This window comes from Stomoxys calcitrans, chromosome 2, assembly GCF_963082655.1.
Source record: "Stomoxys calcitrans chromosome 2, idStoCalc2.1, whole genome shotgun sequence".
NCBI lineage: Eukaryota > Metazoa > Arthropoda > Insecta > Diptera > Muscidae > Stomoxys > Stomoxys calcitrans.
Window position 1 is genome coordinate 88,741,426 of NC_081553.1, and position 23,192 is coordinate 88,764,617.

General features: G+C 39.3%; 1 protein-coding gene across 1 annotated transcript in view; it reads left to right on the forward strand.

Moving 5' to 3' along the window:
• The first annotated feature begins 4,571 nt into the window (after positions 1–4,571).
• LOC106080532 (serine-rich adhesin for platelets) overlaps positions 4,572–23,192 on the forward strand; it is a 556,280-nt gene continuing 537,659 nt past the window's right edge. Inside the window, exon 1 of the mRNA XM_059361863.1 lies at positions 4,572–4,667. The gene's annotated coding sequence lies outside the window, so the exon portion shown is untranslated. The remainder of the gene's footprint in view (positions 4,668–23,192) is intronic.

Sequence of the window (23,192 nt, forward strand, 5' to 3'; positions counted from 1 at the left end):
CTTGGGTCTTGAATTCTTGAGCCCCTAGAGGGCGCCATTCTTATCTGATTGGAATGAAATTTTGAACAACGTGGTTTGTTATGATATCAAACAACTGTGCCATGAATGGTTCAAATCGGTCCATGTTTTGATATAGCTGCCATATACACCGATCTTGGGTCTTGACTTCTTGAGCCTCTAGAGGGCGCAATTCTTATCCGATTTGAATGAAATTTTGCACGACGTGTTTTGTTTCGATATCCAACAACTGTGCCAAATAAGGTTCAAATCGGTCCATAACCTGATATAGCTGACATATAAACCGATCTTGTGTCTTGACTTCTTGAGCCTCTAGAGGACGCAATTCTTATCCGATTGGAATGAAAACACGCAAAACGTGTTTTGTTGTGATATCCAACAACTGTGCCATATATGGTTGAAATCGGTCCATAACCTGATATAGCTGCCATATAAACCGATCTAGGGTCTTGATTTCGTGAGCTTCTAGAGGGCGCAATTCTTATCCGATTGAAATGAAATTTTGCACAATGTGTTTCGCTATGACTTCCAACAACTGTGATAAGTTAGGTTCAAATCGGTCCATAACCTGATATAGCTGCCATATAAACCGATCTTGGGTCTTGACTTCTTGAGCCTCTAGAGGGCGCAATTCTTATCCGATTTGTATGAAATTTTGCACGAAGTATTTTGTTATAATAACCAACAACTGTGCCAACTATGGTTCAAACCGATCCATAGCCTGATATAGCTCTCGTATAAACCGATCTGGGGACTTGACTTCTTGAGCTTCTAGAATGTGTAATTCCTATCCGATTTGGCTGAAATTTTGCATGACGTATTTTATTATGACTTTCAACAACTGTGCCAAATAAAGTTCAAATCGGTTTATAACCTGATATAGCTGCCGTATAAACCGATCTGGAATCTGGTTTTTATATCAAAATTTCATAGAAAAATGCCTCTAAATGTGACTTTCGTATAGCTATTCACCTACAGATGGCACTGATGTCTTAAAAAAAAAACTTACTATTCCGCAACTCTTGCATTTTCTTTCTGTTTTGTGTCATTTAAAAATTCTTGAACATTAATCTGAAAGAAGTCCTGCCGGAATTTAGTAGTCAAGATTAAAGTTCTTTTGTTTTTTTTTTCATGAAATGAATACAAATGTAAAAATAAGTTTTCAATATAAAAAAAGATTTGCAATACTTAAACCTTATCGAAAATAATAAAATGTAATCCCTTTGATGTCTTTAATCCTTGTATCGCTATACAAAATCGTAATGGGCAACCAAAATTAAAAGTTCTTTGAAAAAAGTATTAAAAATTGCATTCTTTCAGAACAGAGCGCTGGAGCGCATCGTGCGTTACTTTATACATATCCATGGTTTTACGACATGCTGAGTAATGTGATTATAAAACAAGCAATGCTTTCATTAATACGTTATTTGATTTTTTTTTTTTTTGCCCCAATAGTGTATGTTAAATGCCAAATATTGAATCAACTTACGGGCATTGCGAGTATTTGGGTTATATCGACCATTAAATTGGCATCAGGCGAAAAAAAAACAAATTTCAATGTACGAGTATGTTGAGAATCAAAATAAACAAAACGACCCATAATGACTCAAGCCTACAACAAAGTGTAAATAGAATGATTTTTCTGAAGGGGATTTCTTTGATATGTAGGTGATAAATATAAAAAATATAAAATAAAAATTTTATACAAAATAAATACAGATGGCGGTTTTTGCACTCACTACCACAATAAAAGGGGGTCATTCCGATTGTAATGCATCGAAATATTGTTTTTCGTACCTATAGTCGATAGTAGGTGATTTGTATGCATCTTTTCATACCCACCACCATAGGATGTGGGGGTATACTAATCTAGTCATTCCGTTTGTAACACCTCGAAATATTCGTCTAAGACCCCACTGATCATCTCGACATTCTGAGTCGATCTAGCTATGTCCGACGTATGTCGAAATCAAGATAGCGGTCGAGCGCGTAAATCTAGCCGCTTGAAATTTTATTCAGATACTAACTCTTGATGGAGGTCGTCGGGGATTGCAAATGGGCCATATCGGTTCAGATTTAGATATAGCTCCCATATAAACCCAACTTATTAGTTGACTTCATGAGCTCCTGGAAGCCTAATTTTTTCGATTTGTCTGAATTTTTGCACAAAGTGTTCTGTTATGCCTTCAAATAACTGTGACAAGTACGGTCAAAATCGGTCTATAACCTGATATATCTCTCATATAAACCGATTTCCCGATTTCTGTACTTTCTGTATGAGTATAACCTCTGGATATGATCCGAGGTGTCACATCGTCCTTCTCTTTTCTTTCTTTCTAGGGTATAATCGGACCTGGCTAAATCGACATAGAATGTCAGGCCGAAAATATATAATTTATGGGATCGCAGTTCAATATTTCGAGGTATTACAAACAGAATGACCAGATTCGTATAACCATTCCACCCTTTTCCCCCATGCTATTGTGGTGGGTATGCGTTTCCCTATTTGAGAAACAAAAGTAGATGAGCTATTCGTTGTGTTTTCTCAAACCCTCTTCATGCTGTCCCATATTGGGAAAGTCGGCCTTTTTAGGCATTTTTCAGCTGGGTGACATCCAAAACCTATAACCCTTTTCGTTCCGCTACACATTTCGCCCTTAAACGCAAATTTGCCAATGAACACTCTTCTATGACACCTCTTCTGTAGAGAAGTTTTAACATGGCATAGTAGCTCACATCATACCATATCGCCAGCATTAGGAGAGGATAACCACCGTGGACATTTTTTTTTTATATTCTCGCCGGAAATGGATCGGGCGATCATCGTCATAGGCGGACATGCTAACCTCGGAAATACGGTGGCCCACATTACAAAAACGGATAAAAATGCCGTTCAAGATTTTATGTCGGAGATCGGCTTATATGCCAGCTGTACCCAAATTTCTTTGGATGCAGCCCGTGTGTTCGACCGCTATCGTGATTTCGACAGATGGACGAACCTATATGGCTAGATCGACTCAGAACGTCGAGAAGATCAAGAATATATATACTTTATGGGGTCTTAGACAAATATTTCGGAAAGACTGGATTAGTACACCCCTATCCTATGGGAATAAAGATCCACAAACGTTACCAAAATTATCATACCTCCACAGCCACTACCAGGTAACTACAAAAATTTGCCACCAATAACAACACCAGTAGTATGGGGAGGCTGGCATATATTGACCAAAATACGCAAAGAACCAAGCAAAAACGTGAAAACACAAAGCATCAGTCACCGTAGCTCAGCAAGAAACGCAAACACAACACTCAGCATTAAACGCATTTACATTGGCCACTGAGGCAACAACACTCACGCAATAAGCGGGAAGAACATACGTCCAGATCAGAGATTTGTTCTTAACTTTCGTTTGTTACAGAACGAAAGCTTTTTACTACCAACTTGGCCAATGGTGAATCTCCTCTACCGCTATGAGAGAGAAAGAGAGTTTTGAGAAGAACATAAACAAACATGAGGGCATTGTTTGGCCAACAGCCCTAAAGTGGTCTTATGTCTCAACAACGGTGTTGCTTGCCGAATTCGGAGTGATCCAAGCTTTTTGTTAACAATGCCAATAACAATGTTCTGTTTTTGGTCGACCGAAACAAGAAAATCAATGAGGGAATGTACAAAACGCACACCACCAGCCCAAAAACAATGCGAACAATTTGCCCAAAGCCGCACGAGAGTTTAAGAACCTAGAACAATGTTGCCGGCTTTTGGCCAAGTGATAGCTATAGCTACATCCATGTACATTCCCTCTCTCTGTTTGGTGGATTTTGTGCGTTTTGGCAACATCTTCACTTGAAGCCGCGAATTACAAAACGCTAACTGATGAAGTCGCCGTTGACGATATGGCGCCACTGCGCAGTCAAGAACTTTGGTGTTTCGCACAATAAACAGCCAAATGTTCTAAAGCAATGAGAAGGAGAGCAGCAACATCTTGACGGCAATGTTCTCAGTTGCGTCTGCAGCTGCCGCAGAGTAAGGCAATGGGGCGGCAAATTGAGCCCAATTAAGTAGGAAATCAAGCCCTATGTTCTGACGCTGCTGGCAGAATTCACCTTACAGTTTGCTTCATCATTATGATGATGCCAACTGCGATAAAGATGATGATGATCGTCGGCAGCATTCAACGGTTACAATTTAGAACAGAATCTCAACAACGACACACAAAAAGCATATAAGAATCCAATGTTACGCCTTGTAGGCGAATACTTTACGTACGATCGGTATCGAGTAATGTCGTTTGCTCCTGCGGTTATCCTGCAACGATGAGACAAGAAACTATCATCGACGGGTATTCGGTGCGAGTGTAAAACAACGAACGGGGTTTCCAAAGTGAATTGGAGAAGTGAATAAATATATAAAAAATTGATAAAAATTATAAAAATATTAAAAAAACTAATATTTAAAAAGAAATACTAAAAAGTTTATGTACTAACAAAATTAATAATTAAAAAAAAATATATACAGTGATTTTGTGAAATTTTAATAAATTTGAAAATAATTGAATGCAATCTAACTCATACATTTAGTGCAAAAATTTTAACGATATTCATCTTACGCTAAAAACGAAAATAGTTTTCGTAACATCAGAATAACGGTGAGTGTTTGTGATGAAAATTTTAAATAATTTGAAAAAAAAAAAATTTAAAACCTATAACGGATATAAGTATAATGAAATTGAAAAACTTAACAAGAAAATTTCACAGTGACTAACAATAACCTAAAAAATGCAAAACCAAAAAAAAAAAAAATTTTAATTGTTGATGAAACTGATGGACCTGTGAAGAAAAAAACTAATTTAAAAGCATTAAAAATATAAAGCCCTTAACTTCGGCCGGGTCGAACTTTGGATATCCACCACCTGGGGTATATATGTAAACCACCTTTCGCCAATATCCGGTGAAAAATGCATACCTTCTGCACCATAGCAGCTATATAGAAATATATTCCGATTTGGACCAAATAGTAATAAAGACAATAATAGCTATTTTAATAGCTATATCTAAAAATAAACCGATCTGAACCATATACGACACGGATGTCGAAAAGCCTAACATAAGTCACTGTCAAGTCACTGTCAAATTTCAGTGAAATCGAATTATAAATGCGCCTTTTATGGGGCCGAGAGTTTAAATCGAGATATCGGTCTATATGCCAGCTATAACCAAATTTAAATCGATTTGGGCCAAGTTGCAGATAAATGTCGAAGAGCCTAACAAAACACACTTTCTTAAATTTCGCCAAAATCGGACAGTAAATGCGCCTTTTATGGCCCCAAAACCTTAAATCGAGAGATCGCTCTATATGGCAGCTATATCCAAACCCGGACCGATCTGGGCAAAATTGAAGATGATTGTCGAAGGGCTTAAAACAACTCACTGTCCCAAATTTCTGGGAAATCGGACAATAAATGCGCATTTTATGGCCCCAAAACCTTAAATCGAGAGATCAGTCTATATGGCAGTTATATTCAAATCTGGACCGATCTGGGCCAAATTGAAGATGGATGTCGAAGGTCCTAACAAAACTCACTGTCCCACATTTCAGCAAAATCGGATAATAAATGTGGCCTTTATGGGCTTAGACCCCAAATCGGCGGATCAGTCTATATGACAGCTATATCCAAACCTGGACCGATCTGAGCCAAATTGAAGAAGAATATTGAAGGGCCCAACAAAACTCATAGTCCTAAATTTCGGCAAAATCGAACAATAAATGAGCCTTTTATGCCCCCAAAGCCTTAAATCGAGAGATCGGTCTATATGACAGCTATATCTAAATCTGGACCGATCTGGGCCAAATTGAAGATGGATGTCGAAGGGCCTAACACAACTTACTGTCCCATATTTTAGCAAAATCGGATAAGTGTGGCTTTTAAGGGCCTAAAACCCTTAATCGGCGGATCGGTCTATATGACATCTATATCTAAATCTGGACCGATCTGGGCCACATTGAAGAAGAATGTCGAAGGGCCCAACATAACTCACGGTAAAAAATTTCGGCGAAATCGGACAATAAATGCGCCTTTTATGGCCCCAAAACCTTAAATCGAGAGATCAGTCTATATGACAGCTATATCTAAATCTGGACCGATCTGGGCCAAATTTAAAAAGAATGTCGAAGGGTCCAACACAACTCACTATCCCAAATTTCGGCTACATCGGACAATAAATGCGCTTTTTATGGGCTCAAGACCCTAAATTGGCGAATCGGTATATATGACAGCTATAATCAAATCTGGATCGATCTGAGCCAAATTGAAGAAAGATGTCGAAGGGCCTACCAAAACTCATTGTCCCAAATTTGAACAAAATCGGATAATAAATGTGGCTTTTATTGGCCTTGGACCCTAAATCGGCGGATCGGTCTATATGGGGCTATATCAAGATATAGTCCGATATAGTCCATCTTCGAACTTAACCTGCCTATGAACAAAAAAAGAATCTGTGCAAAGTTTCAGCTCAATATCTCTACTTTTAAAGACCGTAGTGTAATTTCAACAGGCAGACAGACGAACATGGCTAGATCGTCTTAGATTTTTACGCTGATCAAGATTATATATACTTTATAGGGACGAAAATGGATATTTCGATGTATTGTAAACGGAATGACAAAATTAATATACCCCCATCCTTCGGTGGTGGGTATGAAAACGTATAAAAAGTTTGCAAGCAAAAAGAACCACATAAAAATATGTACCAAAATACATACTAAAATTATTTAAGAATCATCAAACAAAGTCAAAAGAGTCCCATATAGTCCAAAGAGCGTCAAATATTAAAAATCATTTCATACCAAACATTTTAAAAATTAAAACTTTGCGAGAGCTTTCTAATTAAAATTAATTAATATTTTGCATATATTTTCATTATATCTACAAACTAGTAAAACCGTGCTAAGTTCGACCGGGCCGAATCTTGGGTACCCCCCAACATGGATTCCGCTAAAAATTTGCTCCTAATAACTCCGTTTATATTTGAATTATTCTGCAAGCAATCAAATCGGATAATGATTGAGGATTCTGTGGAGTGGATTCAAAAACTCAACTCGGGTGATCGGCATGTATGGGTGCTGTATTCCATCCCATTTGGCATGCATTTTAAAAGCCAGAACAGAAGCCTTGTGGCAAGTTTCAGCCATATCTGGTGAAATTTGAGGATTCTAGTGGTTAAAGAAGTCAAATTCGGGGTTCTGTTTATATGGGGATGACATCAGTAAATAGACCAATTCGAAGCATACTAAGCACAGATATTGGAAATAAAACCAAAAGGAAGGGGATAGGGACGGGCGGGAAGAGAAGGGAGGGAGGGAGAGCGACGAACGGACGTTCAAGTCTAGATCGACTTAGAATGTTGAGACGATCAAGAATATAAAAGTATATTTTATGGCATCGCAAAGGTCTTACCAACGGAATGACTAGATTAGTATATCTCCATCCTATGGTGGTGGGTATAAAAGTAACAATTTTAATAGCGCCCTCTAGAAGCTCAAAAAGTCAAGACCCAAGATCGGTTTATATGGGAGCTATATCAAAACATGGAACGATTTGGCACATTTACAATCCCAAGTAACCTACTCTTGTAGGAAGTATTTGTGCAAAATTTCAAGCGCCTAGCTTTACTTCTTCGAAAGTTGGCGTGCTTTTGATAGACAGAGGGACGGATGGGCAGGGCTAGATCGACTTTAAATTTCATGACGATCAAGAATATATATACTTTATGGGGTTTTAGACAAATATTTCGAGGTGTTACAAACGAAATGACGGCATTAGTATACCCCCATCCTATGGTGAAGGGTATACAAATGTCTATCTTGGGCGGATTTAAAATAAAATTCCTCCTAAGGAATTTCAACGCCAACTACTGGGCTATATTAGTAGGTATGACCAAAAGCTGCGATAAACTAAAGTCATGAAGTCAAACAAACGTGGATCACAATACAATCAATTAAAGTTTCATGACAACCAAGATTTTAGACAATTTTCTGGAAACATAAAATTTTGACAAAGTATTTTCCAAAGAAACATTTAAATGAAGTTTTTACGTAGAAAATTTTTTTAAAGACAAAAGCTTTATGGTTTTCTTTATGAATTTAAATAAAAATTTTAATAAGCAAAAAATTTTAATAAAATTTTTTCCAAAGACAAAAAAAAACATCATCCAAAAAATTAAAATTAAATGGAATTCTTCTTAAAAGCAAGGAAATTTTTCACAAAAAGTTGCAAGAAATTCTCTCTAAAGAAGAACTTTTTACAAAATTTTCACTAAAGACAAAATTTCAATAAAATTCTGGTTAAAAATAAAACTTCCATAAACTTTTTCCTAAAGACAAAATTATCATGAAATTTTCTTTTCATGATATGTTCACTAAAGGAATAGTAACATGAAATTTTTTCTAAAGACGAAATTTCCATAATTTTTTTTTTTTAACAAAATTCGCATGAAATTTTCGCCAAGAGAAAAATCCCTATTGAATTTTTTATAAAGCCAAAATTTCGATAAAATTTTTCCTAAGGAAAAAATATCCATGAAATTTTTCTAACGGCAAAAGTTCCGTAAAATTTATTCTTAAAAAATGTCCATGCAATTTTCTCAAAAGCCAAATTTCAATGAAAATTTCTCTTAAGACAAAATTTCTATGAAATTTTCGCGAAAGACAAAATTTTTATGCAATTTTCCTAAATTTAAAATTTCGATAAAATTTTCTCTAGAGACAAAATTTCCATACAATTTTTTCTACAGACAAAATTTTGATGAAATCGGACATCAGAGTAATATTACCATGTCTGAGGTATTTTTGTTTTGGGTGTGGATCCTCCCAGATCCCAAATAAATATAATACCAGATTCGTAGTCTACTCGCTAAGCCCAAGTAGAGTCTTTGGAGCCGTCAACCAGACATTTGCTATTTATTATTTTTCATTTGGGGATGAAACGGCTCCAAGACGCATTGGGTCAATTTGTCTTTCGGATTTATTCAACTTCCAAATACAGTTCTACCTCGATTATCGGGTTTCTATTAACCGGTTACATTTGTAAATCGACTAAGCTCGGTCCCAAGCAAACCGGATAATTGAGGTTCAACTGTACCTTTAAATTTATATCCATATTGACCCAACCAGTTAACATGTCCTGTGGGTGGGATGGCCACCCTGACACTTGGGGCAAAATTTTTACATCAAATTCATACTCTACTCTTAAATATCCATATTGTCTCAATCGGTTAACATGTCCGTTTGAGTGGGTTTTGGATTGTGACATTCCTCCAGATTATCGGCGCCAAGGCTTCATACCAATTTTGTGTTTATTGGTACAAGCAAAATATCGCTTAATTCAGTATACCCATCTCCGAGACATTAGAGTAAGGATGAGGATCCGCCCTCTTTAAATTAAATATCAGATTTGTGCTTTACTTCCATAGACCTTCCATTTGAGTAAAATTTAGTACATTAGGCCCACTAAATGATACTCAGCCGTCTAAACCCCAAAATACAAAGGGAATATTTTGGGGGTGGGGAGCTCACGAACACTTTTGGCCTCAATTTTATATCATATACCTACTCTACTCTAAAATACCTTTCGTTTGATACCCATTTTTTACTAATGTCGTTTAGGGGTATTGTGGGTGGGACGCTCCCCCGGGTTATTCAACCTCAAAGTTTTATACCAGTTTTTGGTTCATCGTAAGGATGAAAACAAAATTTCGCTTTAATTCGCGCAACCATCTTTGAGATATGGAGTTTTTAAAATTTAAGTAAGGGGGGAAGGTCCTCCCCTCTCTTTGGATATTAAAAAAATTAAGGACCCTGTTTTTACCAAGTGTCATACTCTAAAATCTGAGCAAAACAGTTCCGACATTTATACACCTGGCTGTTTAAATTTTTTAAAAATTATATAAAAATCGATTCAGGTCAAGATATATTTCCTATATATATATGCATCCCCCGATTATCACATAGGGCCGTAGTTATTAAAAATTTGCACAGATTTGCTAGTACGGCTGCACCTCTTCCGAAGTCCATCAAAATCGCTTCAATATGACGTAGATTGTATTACCAAATTTATTTATTAATTTACTTATGGAGTAGTTGTAGGATTGGAGGCCACCGTAGCGCAGAGGTTAGCATGTCCGCTTATGACGCTGAACGCCTTGGTTCGAATCCTGGCGAGACGAAAAGAAAAAAAAATTTCGGCGGTGGCTTTCTCCTCCTAATGATGGCAACATTTGTGAGGTAATACGCCATGTAAGACTTCTCTCCAAAGAGGTGTCGCACTGCGGCACGCCGTTCGGACACGGCTATAAAAAGGAGGTCCCTTATCATTGAGCTTAAACTTGAATTGGGCTGCACTCATTGATATGTGAGAAGTTTGCCCCTGTTCCTTAGTGGAATGTTCATGGGCAAAATTTGCAATTTGTAGTTGTAGGATTTTATGAAATCACACCCCGGCTTTTGCCTTCCCTTACTTGCTTTTTTATGTTATCGTTCTTTGACAAACTTAAAAATTTGATTAAACTTCATTCCCCAAATTCTGAAAATCCTCAAAAAATTTTTCATTGCTTGCATCAGTGCGCATTGCAATTGAAAATAATTTTCAAAATTTCCGAGTTGAAAATGATGTCGCATGAATTGCGAAAGGGGATTCATTAAACATACTTTATTGACGAGCTGCTCAAAGGCATAATCAATAATGCAAGCCAAGCACTCAGCTCCTGAATACAACAAAGATGGATGGTCGATGGAGAGCAGCGATAAAATCATCAGCAACAGCATTGTCATTATCATCCTCATGAAGCTTCGTCGGTGGGAATGTTGACAATACTGCGTTGGCATTTGCAGATGGACAATGTAGAATGCGTTATTATCTGTTACGTTTTGTACAAAATCAAAATCAAAATCAGAATCAACAACGGCAGGCAACAATGATAACAAGAACAAGAGGAACAACATCCATATCAACATCAACGCCAACATCGGCCATCATTGACAGCAAACACTATCGACCATTATCATCATAGAAGCCATCATCAATGGGTGCTCAAGCAAGCAACCAACCAACAAGTAAACCATCCATCCAACCATCCACAAAGCAAATCAATTCAACCACCATCATACCATCATCATCATAGTCATCCACATCGTTGGAACGAACCATCAATTCAAGGCACGTCTATCAAATTATTATTATGCGAAAATCGCTTAAACCATTCTGTCCGCCGCCATCGCCAGCCAGCCGCAGCACCTCTGCCCCCCCCACCCCCTTTGCAGTTGGCCACTGCTTCTGGCGCAGCGTTTGGCAGAAATAATGCATCCATCCATGCGACTAGGCAACCATCTACCATCCATCCGCCCCATTTGGTATGGAACAAAGCTATTCGAGCTATGCGAAAATAGCAACAACTCTATGTAAGCTAAAGCAAAACCAGAAGCTCTATCAAAAGTGAAACTCTTACAAGCAATCCATCCATCCATCCATCCACCCATTCGAACAGCATGAAGAGGATCTGCGGATGAATTTCAGAATTATTTACTGAAATGTTCCAAATACGCAAGCGAGTACTTTGTTGCTGTGCTTAAGTTTCACCAAAGTAAACAACGCCAAGGACGTCCAAAGAATTGAACCCGACGACAACGACCACAATGACAGCGACGGAGACAACAAACGGACTGTCGAAGCGCAGACAGACGGGCAGGCGGACAGACTGATAGTCATCATGTGCCAATTGCTTTCTTTGTATATTCTGATATTTCGCAATTTCCATGCCATTTGTATGTCTTTATTAAAAAAAATATTTTCAAAACATCTTTTTTTGCTAAATTTAAATTTGATTTTCGATTCCTTGTAAGGCAACGAAGAACGAGTTGCGAAGGAAGAAACAAACAAACAATAATTTGCAAATCGAAAATTTTGTTAAAATTAATTTTTTTCATTTAATTTAATTTTTATATAAAAGCTTGCCAAAATTTCACTTCTATAAGAAATTTTGCCAAAATCCATTTTTATACAAAATTGTGTCAACATTTTTATCAAATATCATTTCTATAGGAAATTTTGTCAAAATTTAATTTATTTAATAAACAAGCCGAACCGGGTCCGATCCGCTGCGCCTTCATTAACTCTCTCGTATCTTTTTAGGATGGCCTCTGTAGGCTATGTCCGACTATGACGCTGAACGCCTGCGTTCGAGTCCTGGCGAGAACAAAACTTAAAGCGGTGTTTATCCCCTCTTAATGCTGGCTAATTTGCGAGGTACGAGGTACATTTGCGAGGTCATGTAAAAAATTCTCATCTAAGAGGTATCGCACTGCGGCACGCCATTCGGACACGGCTATAGAAATTGGTCCCTTATCGTTGAGTTAAAACTTGAATTGGAAAACACTCATCGATGTGTAAGAAGCTTGCCCCTGATCAATTCCTGGGCAAATTTCATTTGTCAGGTACTAGGCCATTTTAAAACTTCTCCCCAAAGCGATGTCGCACTGCGGCACGGCGTTCGGACTCAGCTATAAAAAGGAGGCCCCTTTTCATAGAGATAAAAATTTTAATCGGACAGCATATTGCCATGATCGGGAAATATGTTGTTTGAGGGTGGTGTTGACCACAGGTTTTGTGTCCCGAAAATGAGTATCAATTTCGTACGCTACTCCCAAATAGCCTTTATAAATGCCACATATTACCATGATCGGTAAATATGTACGATTAGAGAGGCTTTTTGGGGTGGGGTGAATCCCCAAACACATGGCTCTCCAAATTCGTTTTTTTTCTCTCTCTCTCTCAAGAACCTTTTGTTTGAGCTCTGTATTGTCATGATTGGTCTATATAACCATTTGGGGGATTTTGGGTGGCCCGAGAGGCACCCGACCCCAACAATAGAAACCGTGTTTTGTTTTTGGTGATTATAAGAGAAAAAAAAAAAATTCGAACGAATCGCGTTACCAATCTCCGACATCTGGTGATTTTCAGAATTAGGGTAATTTGGTATAGTGCTTTTTAGGGAGGGAAGGTACCTCACACATATTTCAGCTCAAATATGGATATCAAATTTATGCTTCACTGGAAAATACCTTTAATTTAATACCCATATTGCCATGGTCGGTATATATGAACCGTTTGGAGGCTGTTTTGGGGCTGGAGCGACCACCGGCACTTTCCCTGAAAATAGATTTCCAATTCGTTCTTTACTCCAAAAAATCGTTGATTTGAGCTCCATATTGCCATAGTCGGAAATGAAGTTCCATTTAGGGGAATGCTTTAGGGCGTACCCCTAAACACTTGGCTTAAAAATTGGGTATCAAATTGGTTTTCTACTCTCAAGCATTTTTCATTTGAGTCCCATATTGTCGTAACGTATGAATTGACCTATTTGACAAATTTTTAGAACTCCCAAATGAGTTGGTGTGACCCCCTATACTTCAATTTGGTTTTGTATGCCAGATTCGTAATCTACACCCGAATACCTTTCATTTGAGCCCCATATTGATATGAACGTTCGATTTGACTGCTTGGAGGAGTTTTGGGGTTCGAGCGACTTTCTGGGTACTTGGATTTTAATACCATATTCGCATTATACTCTTCAACTCCTTTCATTTGATACCCATATTGTCACTATCGGTCCACTTTTGATTTTGTTTGGTGTTTTTGAGGTAACGGGGGAGGGTCTGCCCCCCTTCCGATATCAAAAAATTATAAAGCATATTACATCTCCCTGACTATATTCGTAATCTACTCCCGAATACCTTTCATTTGAGTCCCATATTGTCATGTGCGTCCAATAAATCTATTTTAGGGTGTTTTGGTTCCGAGGCGGGCCCCCAGTTACTTGGACCTCATTTTAAATATGAAATTCGTACTCTACCTCTGACTACCTTTCATTTGAGTCATATTTTGTCGTGATCGGTACACTTTTATTTTTGGGTAGTACTTTTGGGGTAGGAGGAGGGTCCGCCCCCCCTTCCGATATCAAAATACCATATAGCCTTCGTTTCCTTCCAGACCAACCTACACAATCTGTGAAAATTTCAAGGTAATCGATTCTGCCGTTTGTTGTCTATACGGAACAAACAAACAAACACAAATTAATTTTTATACCCTCCACCATAGAATGGGGCTATACTAATTTCGCCATGCTGGTTGTAACTCCTCGAAATATTCGCCTAAGACCCCATAAAACGTATATATTCTTGACCGTCATGACATATTAAGTCGATCTAGCCATGTCCGTCCGTATGTCCGTCCACCCCTCTGTCCGTCTGTCAAAGCACGATAACTTTCGAAGGAGAAAAGCTAGCAGCTTAAAATTTTACACAATCGTTCAATAACCTGATATAGCTGTCATATACACCGATCTGGGGTCTTGACTTCTAGAGGGCGCAATTTCTTTCCGATTTTGCTGAAATTTTGCATAAGGTGTTCTGGTATGACTTCTAACAACTGTGCCAAGTATGGTTCCCAATGGTCCATATCCTGATCTACAATAGCTGCCAATCATGAATCTTGACTTCTTGAGCCTCTAGAGGGTGCAATTCTTAACCGATTTAATTGAAATTTGCATCACGTGTTTTTTTATGACTTTCAAGAACTGTGCTGAGTATAGTTCAAAACGGTCCATATAAACCGATCTGGGGTCTTGACTTCTTGAGCCTCTAGAGGGCGTAATTATTATCCGATTTGGCTGAAATTTCTTGCAATGGCTTATCGCATAACCTTAGACATACGTGTCTTATATGGTCTGAATCGGTCTATAACCTAATACAGTTCTCATACAAACCGAGCAGCCTATTATTGTTGAGCCCCTTAAGGTCGAAATTATTATTCGAATTGGCTGAAATTTTATACATAATGACTTCTACTTCAATTATGGTCCGAATCGAACCTAAATGTGCTGTAGCTCTAAAAGCGTAGCAATTTTTTTCTTTTATCCTTTGTTTGCCTAAAAAGAGATACCGGGAAAAGAACTCGACAAATTCGATCCATGGTGAAGGATATATAAGATCCGGCCAGGCCGAACTAGCACACTTTTACTTGTTATACACTACCCACAAGGTACCGGGTATTATAACTTAGTGCATTTTTTTTTGTACCACCCAGAAAAAAGAGAGATAGACCCATTGATAGGTATACCAATCGACTCAGAATCTCTTTCTGATTCGATTAACCTATATCCGTCTGTCTATCTGTCCGTCTGGTCATGTCGCAATTTTCATCCGATCTTCTCAAAATTTGGTACAAGCATATTTTTCAGACTAGAGAGAAAGCTTATTGAAATTGGAAAAATCGGTTCAGATGGATATATGGTCGTCCGATTTGCTGTAATATTGCAATAAATTGCTCAATTGTTAACCAATTCTCTCGTAATTAGGCAGGAAGGATTTTCTTATGACTCCTGGTATTACTGATGAATTTGATCGAAATCGGTTCAGATTTAGATATAGCTGCCATATACGTTTATCGGCTGATTTTCACTTTTAAAGCCACTGCAAGCGCATATATTGACCAATCCTGCCAAAAATTGTTCACAACGCATTCTTCGACGACTACCGCAATATGTAAGAATTTTGGTCGAAGTCGGTTCAGATTTGGATATAGCTCCCATTTATATGTTCGCCCGATTTTTAGAAATCTTATATATAAATATCAATTTGTGTTTGTTTGTTGGTGTGTTCCTAATAGACTCAGAAACAACTGAACCGATTTTCTTGAAATATTCACAGATGGTGCATAATGATCCCGTGGTGAAAATAGGGTACTAAATTTTTTGATATCTGAAGGGGGGGGGCGGACCCTCCCCCTTACCCTATTTTTCAGAAACGCCAGATCTCGGAGATGGGTGGTGCGATTTAAGCGAAATTTCTCATAAAGTACCCTAAAAATAAAAATTTGGTATTCAAATTTCGGATGGGTACCTAGGGGGCCGCCCCTCCCTAAAACCTACCAAACATATATTTAGACAATATGGGACTCAAATGAAAGGTATTTAGGATAAGAAAACGTATCTGATATACAATTGTCGGACCAAGTGTTAGGGGGACCACCCCAACCCCCAAAGCACCCCTAAATCGGACATATTTACCGACCATGGCAATATGGGATTCAAATTAAAGGTTTTTGCGAGTAGAATACGAATGTGATATCCAAATGTGGGACAAAGTTTCTGGACGTACTCCCCTTCCCTATAACACCCCCCAAACAGGACTTATTTACTGATCATGGCAATATGGGGCCTAAATAAAAGGCATTTGAATCTTGTATCGAAATATGGGACCAAGTGTTTGGGGCCGCGTATCCCCGAGAATATCCCCCAAAAGGGGGATGGGGCTCAAATGAAGGGTCTTTGGAAGTAAAGCACGAATCCCCTTTCAATATTTGGGAAAAAGTGTCTATGGGTTAACCCCGCCCCCATAACACCACCCAAATAGGAAGTATTTACTGACCATTACAACATGGGGTTTAAAAAAAGAGGTATTTTAGAGTAGAACACGAGTCCGATACACATTTTCAAGGCCAAGTCCCTGAGTGGCCGCCCCATCTCCCAAAACACCCCCAAAATCGGTCATGTTTGCCGACTATGGAAAAATGGGGCTCAAATTCAAGGTATTTGGGAGTAGACCATGTATACTATATCAAGATTAGTGACAAACTGTCTGACGTTCCACCACTATAAAAACTTCCAAATAGGACGTATTCGCTCACCAAGATAATTTGGGTCTTAAAGAGAGTGGAACTAAATATTTATAGCTTTTAAGGCCAATACCCCCTCAAATAAAGGTATTTAGGAGTAGTGACCGAATTTGATATCCAAATGCGGGTCTATGTATTTGGGGCACCACCCTTTTCCCAAAACACTCCAGAGGGTAAACATTTACCGCCCATGCCAATATGCCGCTCAAGTGATAGGTATTTGAGATTAGAATACAAATTTGATAACCAATTTTGAAGCCAAGTGTTTGGGGGACGCCTCATCTTATAAACTCTCCTTAAACCAATGACAATATGGAGTTCAAATAAATGGAATTTGAGAGAAGTGCTGATATTTTTTTCAGGGCCAAGTATCTGACCACCTTACCCCCGAAAACACCCCTAAATCGGACATCATGAGAACATCGGGCTAAAATAAAGACTTTTAAGAATGAAGTACACCTAACATCCAAACTTAAATTCGTAGACCACTAAAGATATATGGGATTCAGATAGTCACTTATATTGTTGAACTGTTAGTTAAGTGATATACTATTTTCGTAGCATTGTATTTCACTAAAAGCTATTTAATTGACGAAAATAAATATTCAAAGGAAAATTTTGCTCCATATAAACGAAAAGAAGGCGGAGCGGTCCCGGTTCAGCTAGTATTGCAATAAAGTGCTCATTCGTTAACCGATTTTTCGAAATTTCGCAGGAAGGATTTTCTTATGACTCTTAGCATTGCTGGTGAATTTCATAAAAATCGGTTCAGATATAGATATAGCTTCCATTATGAATATAGTCCGATTTTCACTCATTCCGACTTTACTTACTGTTTATATATAAGATTTCGTCAAAATTTTATTTCTATAGGAAATTTTGTCAAAATTTTATATTTGAATATTCAAACGGCATTACTGTATAAAAGTTTACCTTTCATCTCGTTTTTACTTTGTCTTTCATGTCCTTTGGCCAAAGGAGAAAATTACTTTTCAATGGTCATTGATCCCTCCAGCCCTTCAACCATATTTACTCTACGCAACAGAGATGTTCTTAAGAGAATCATTTAAAATTGTGATTGTCTTGCCTTTACTTTTTGTGTTATTTTGTTTGTCTTACTCCCTCTTTGAGATTGTTTAATAAATTATTGTCCTTTAGTTAGCTGCGCTTCTTTGACAAGGCGAGTTATTCCCGCACCATCAAAGACAACGGTTTCGGCAAACAAACAAGTCCCACGCAGTGTTATCAAAGCCTGGTTTATTTTCACTTTAATGGCAAATCATTTTAACATATTTGACATTAAGGCCGTTACTGTCAATAAATTTAATGAAAAAAAAAAAGAAAATATCTGGTTTTTTTAAATAACTTATTTTTGTATTTATGATCAGAGTTCTGTGCTTTATTCGGTTTCTTGTTATAAAAATATTTAAATGGTGCGTTGCATAAATGAAAATTGACCCTATGGTTAGTTGGTATCCCGTTTTTTAAGTGTTAAACGGATCTTAATTGGATTTGTCATTAAATGAGTGCAAAGTTGTCGTCTGATAAGAAAGATTTCTTTGTCTTTGGGCCATTTAGTAGGCCCCCATGCTGTGATGTTAATGTTTGTTTTGACTCATCGCATGCTTTAAGGCATACTTCTCAGCGGTCAACGCCAATGGCTAATGACGATTTAAGAGCAACTGCATTATGCAACTGCAGGCAATTTGCCATTGAATATCATTTGGGAGTTGGGAAAAATCAAAAGAAGTTTATTTAAAGTAACACTTGTCAAAAGCGGCATCAGTTTTAAGTTTTGGGTTTAACAAAGGGAAACTGCGACACAATTTTCCAGGCACAGGATAGTGGTGTGCACCACACATGCTGGAACATTGAGGTCCGATCTGTGTGGTGTTCAATGCTGTCACGAAAAGCTTAGCTGCGTGCTACCGGAAACGTCCACAGGGTGCGTATGGTGGAATGCTCCATACGGAGTAACCGGAACGGCAGTCGCGGATAATCAGCGGTATCGAGAGGAAAGTCTCTCTGAGTGCCTACGATGCTCGATATGCCAAGGGGAAATTAAATAACCAGTGGCCACCTTGTTTGGAGCGGAACGATCTTGCTCAAACAGGAGTTTGACGAGGATCGCCACCTCCACATGAAAATGTGACTACAACAACAACGACACAATTTGTAGTTGTTCTACAGATAGTTCCCTGGCAAATGTGAACCTTTAGATGAAATTTCATTAAAATTGTTGTCAATTTATTGATTGCGAAATATGATTCGCATTCTATTCAACATCCAACAGTAACAACTATGAAGCAGTGATGCTTGTGATCCTGTTCGTGAGCAACAGTGTAATTAATTGAAGCGAAATTTGTATTGACGCAGCGACATGTCGCCACTATTTTTCTCTAAGAACGCAGTACCACCATTTCCTTCGTCATCATTTTTTATACCCTACACCACTACTGTGGTACAGGGTATTACAACTTAGTGAATTTGTTTGTAACACCCAAAAGGCAGAGAGAGAGAGAGAGAGAGATTCATTGATAAGTATAACGATTGACTCAGAATCACTTTCTGATTCGATTTAGCTATGTCCGTCTGTCTGTCTGTCTGTCCGTCCGTCCGTCTGTCCATGTTAATATGTGTACAAAGTACAGGTCGCAGTTCTCATCCGAACGTCTTCAAATTTGGCACAGGCATGTTTTTCAGCCCAGAGACGAAGCCTATTGAAATTGGAAAAAATCGGTTCAGATCTGGATATAGCTCCCATATATATGTTCGTCCGATTTTCAGTAATAATGCAATAAAATGGTCATTTGTTAACCGGTTCTCTCGAAATATGGCAGAAAGGATTCTTTTACGACTCTCGATATTACATGTGAATTTCGTGGAAATCGGTTCAGATTTAGATATAGTTGTCGAATATATATCGCCCGATTTTCACTTCTAGAGCCATTGCAAGCACATTTATTGACCAATCTTGCCAAAATATTGCACAACGCTTTCCTCGATGACTGCCACAATATACATAGAGTTTGGTCAAAATCGGTTCGGATTTAGATATAGCTCCCATATATATGTTCGTCCGATTTTCCGTAATAATTCCATAAAATGGTCATTTGTTGACCGATTCTTTCGAAATTTGGCAGGAAGGATTTTTTTACGACTCTCGATATCGCAGTTGAATTTCATGGAAATCGGTTCAGATTTAGATATAGTTCTCGAATATATATATCGTCCGATTTTCACTTCTAGAGCCATTGCAAGCACATTTATTGACCAATCTTGCCAAAATATTGCACAACGCTTTCCTCGACGACTACCACAATATACATAGAGTTTGGTCAAAATCGGTTCAGATTTAGATATAGTTCCCATATATATGTTCGTCCGATTTGCAATAATATTGCAATAAAATGGTCTTTTGTTAACCAATTTTCTCAAAATTCGGCTGGAGGGATTTTCTCCTCACTTTCAATATAACTGGTGAGTTTCGTGGAAATCGGTTCAGATTTAGATATAGCTCTCATATATATATATATCGCCCGATTTTAACTTCTAGAGTCACAGCACCCGCATTTAAAATGGTCTTTTGTTAACCGATTTTCTCGAAATTCGGAAGGAGGTCCATCAAAATTGTTTCAGAATTGGATATAGGTCCCACATTGTACCTCTAGGGTAGGTGTAGGGTATTATAAAGTCGGCACTGCCCGACTTTTGCCCTTCCTTACCGGTTTTACAATGCGTCGTGACCGTTGTTCCGGCGAAAAGTCCATGTCAGTACTAGATTATGTTGTGTGGGTTGCCCCCCAAAGTTGAGTTCACTCGGAGGCCAGTCTGTCCCATTGTGGTACCCTAGAAAAGGGAAGAAAAAGAAGGAAGAAAGATAGGAGAAATGGAGAAACCGAGTGGGGGTGAAGAAACGTCCATCCCCACGCAAGTACGGATGTATTTACGCCGTAGCTTATGTCACCCCCTGTTCCTTCAACAAATCTAAGGAGACCTACCAGAGGTACGTTCGCAAGTTCACCCAGGTCACGGTAGGCTCTTCCCAGAAAGGAGACCCCACGTCCCTGCAGATCCAGACATGAGCACAGCAAGTACTCAATAGTCTTCCCTTCAATCTCATCAAGGCAACTCCCACAAAAGTCATTGTGCGGTATCCCCAGCAAGTGGTCAATAGTCTCCTCTTCACTCACATCGAGGCAACTCATACAAAAGTCATTGTGCGGTATCTCCATGCCCGCCGCCATGCGGCCTATGACACAGTGTCCGGTTATAACCCCTGTCAAGGTTCTCATCGACCTCTTATCGAACGCCAGTAACTCCCTCTTCCTTCTCCGGTCTATGACCGGCCATATCGCCTTTGCCGTCCGGCAACCATCCAACGAGTCCCACCTCGCCACCGACGCCGCCCTGACCATACCCTCTACTTTGTTCAGTAGCTCGACGAATGGCACGTAGGCAAAACCGATGACTGGTTTATCCGGCACAGAGTGAACCCCTCCTGGCGCACTAGTCCGGCCTCTCATTCAATGGAATCCCCTCATCCCCAGGAACCCATGTCAGCATTACATTGTGGGCCCGAAGCCCATCCAGGGAATCCACACAATCCGCCAGACATCTCGACTCCACAATCCTCGACTATAAGGCCTTGAGCGCCGATATACTGTCCACATAAATTCTGAGTTTCGAGGGCTGTAAGTCCCTTACCAGAATTTCTTTTGCATTTAATGCAATGGCACAAGACCTCTGCCAGAAAGACCGTCCTGTAGGCTCAAGGACATACTGATATTGAGTGCATCAGAGTAGACCCCCAATCCAGTCGCTGACTCCATCTTGAAGCCATTTGTGTAGATGGAGGTCTCATCCTCTTCAAGTACAGACTTTGCCCTCCATTTTCCCTCCCAGCAAATCGAATAGCGAATGTCTTCACTCCAGTCGGCACTGGCGCCACATCCATAACACCCAGAGTCGAACTGTGGCCGCAACCATCTTCCTTCAGTATGCCGAGCTCTCTCAGCCTAAGCGCGACCCTGGCGGCGCAATTCCGGATATAGGCCTTAAAGGGCTACACCCGTTCTGCAGTCTCAGAGACATACTGATAATGAGTGCATCAGAGTAGACCCCCAATTCAGTCCCTGACTCCATCTTGGAGCCATCTTTGTAGATCGAGATCTCATCCTCTTCAAGTACAGCATTCGCTCTCCATTCGTCCCTCTCAGGAAATCGAATCGCGATTGCCCTCACTCCAGCAGGGCCTGGCGGCACATCCATAACACCCAGAATCGAACTGTGGCCGCAACCATCCTCCTTCAGCATGCCGAGCTCTCTCAGCCTAAGCGCAAGCCTGGCGGCGCCATTTCGAATATAGGCTTCAATGGGCTACATATCCAGCATCGCCTTCAGGCCTGCCTGCGGTGCGAATCACAGTGCCTCTGTCACCCCGAAGCAAGCCAGTCTCTGGACCTTTTCGAACTCCCTCGAACGCGTCCTCTTTTCTGCGGCATTCCACCATACCAGTGCTCCATAGACCAATACTGGACTCACGATGACCGTATACATCCAGTAAATCATCTTGGGGGTTACCCCCACTTCCTACCGAACATCCTCCTGCAAGAGTAAAAAGCGCACAGTGCCTTACGGCTTCTTTTCTCGGTGTTCCTCTCCCAGACAGTTTCGAATCGAGGACTATGCCTAGGTATTTTGCCTACTTCGACAGCCGTAGGGTGACCCAGTCCAAGGACGGGAGTCTGAACTCCGATTTCTTATATCTACGCGTGAAGAGCACCAGCTTGGTCTTCCCTGGGTTGGTCCTCAACCCATTTCTGGTAGCCCTTCGCGACAACCATCTCAGGGACCCTTCCAAGATCTCGCTTATCGTCGACAGAAACGTGCCTCGGACCAGCAGCACGACGACGTCCGCATAAGCGATAATCCTCGTGCCCTCCCCACCGAGATCCACCAGGATTTCATTAGTCAGTACTAGTCTTGAGAGAAAATTTCATATATATTTTTTTTTTTTTTGTGAAAATTTTATTAAATTTTGTCTTAAGAGAAAATTTCGTTTAAATTTAGTGTTAAGAGAAATTTTTGTTGAAATTTTCAATCACTTAGCAGACATTTTTCCTCCTTTACAGTAAAGCCAAATAAAATCCTTTGAGATATTCAAATAAGCAAACTGCTCCATAAAAGGAAATTTCCAATGGCGGCCATTATCACTCAAAATAAAAATCACAAAACAAATTCGAACCAAGTCAAGCACTTCCTGCATGGATATTTTTGCCGCCAAACTTTTCTTGTTGTCAATTAAATGTAACAACCACTTGTTTCTTACAAAATTTCTCCTAACGCCTGGCGGGTGGGTAGTGCTGAAATTTTGTCTTGAAAATAAAATTAGCAACGACAAATAATAATGGGCAAGACAGAAGAACCGCAAGGAAACAAATAAGC